Raw genomic sequence first — 1529 nt, forward strand, 5'->3', positions numbered from 1 at the left:
GTGAGGGCAGGGCAGTGGCCCCCGCTCCCCCGAAGCCAGCCAGGCACCAAGCTTCAGCCCGTCACCCCAGGGGCTGGGCCCCCACCAAGGGCACGGCCCGGTCACCCACAGACACAGCCGACCTGGGACCAGCCCTCCCCGCACCTCGCCAACACTTTCTTTAAAGGGTCTCAGCTGTTCAGGAAGCGTTCGCGTCAGGGGAAGAGAGAAAGGGTCAGGCCAGTTGGAAGGTTCCGGCCTCCGCGCCGCCCGGGGCGTCAGGACTCAGGCGAGCGGCCTTCCGAGTGACATTTCCTCTATGGTTTTAAGCAAATGCCTTGTCCTAATATTTGTGCTAAGTTGACTTTTATGATTTTTTAAGCTCCTGGGCTGGCTCAGAAAGAGATCTTTGAAAAGCAGGCCAGCTCACTGGAAAGGTCAGGGGTTTGAAAACCAAACAGTGGGCTCAAGCAGCTGGGCCAGAGCGCGGCCCCACCGGGCCGTCCTGAGCAGCTCCGGCTCCTGGCCGGCAAAGGCGCAGGCCCCCGTGGTCACTGGCCAGTGCCCTCCCCTGGGAGGCTCCTGGGAGAGGCGAGCAGACGGGGTGGTCGGTGGCAGGGCCCCGTGTCACCTGCGTGTGAGATGGCAGAGAGCCCCGGGGCTCCGGTGTGGTCTGGTGTCATCGCTTCCTTTTGTGACCGGAGCCAGGCCCCAGCCCCCAGCCCCCAGCCCTGTGGTCTCGTCTTCCCGAGAACAAGCCGGCCTGACCCGCCGGGGTTCCTTGACGTGGGTTGGCCTGGGCGCCGCACACCCTCCGAAGCCAGTGCAGCTCTGTCACGGCGCCGCCCCCGGGGAGCATCTGTTCACCCGCCATTCCCATTTTACAGATGACAGACTGAGGCACTGAGGAGCTAAAGCCGACGCCCCTATGTGAGGAGCAGGGCCAGGAGTAGCCACGTCGTTTGCCTCCAAGCCCGGTGCCGGCTCCCCGGGAAGGGACGCTCCTGTCATCTTTGACGGCTACATCTTTAAGCACATAGCTCTCTGTGCGAGGATCCCCGGATGAGGTTTCCCCGCGGCAGGCAAGCCCAAAGCCGGGTCACAGCACAAGAGGGAACGCAGGCCCGCTGGGGACACTCGCAGTGGACAGGTCTGGGCCCAGGGCTGGGTGAGCTTCTTAGGTCTCACTCCCTTCCTTCACCCCCTGGGTCTGCTGAGGGTTCCATTAGCTCTGCCAGGACAGCCGGCCAGGTCCACACAGGGACAAGGCCAGGCTTGAGGGTGGGACCCCCAGGGCCACCTTTCCACCCTTCCCAAACCCCGCGGGGCATGGGCTCGGAGGATGGCTCGTTATGATCAAATCCAGGCGGTCATAAGGGGGGTGGTGCCCCACTAGCACCCACCCCGGGGTGCGAGGTGCAAGAGCCCTCCCTCAAGGCTCGCACCCTGCTGTGCTGAGCCCGCCTGGGCGCTCCGGAGGGAGGGGCAGCACCCCAGCCATGCCAGCGGGGCCCACCTCCCTCACCCCACACCCCGGAGCCAGCCGCCTG

The sequence above is a fragment of the Suricata suricatta genome, chromosome 12, assembly GCF_006229205.1.
Source record: "Suricata suricatta isolate VVHF042 chromosome 12, meerkat_22Aug2017_6uvM2_HiC, whole genome shotgun sequence".
Taxonomy (NCBI): Eukaryota; Metazoa; Chordata; class Mammalia; order Carnivora; family Herpestidae; genus Suricata; species Suricata suricatta.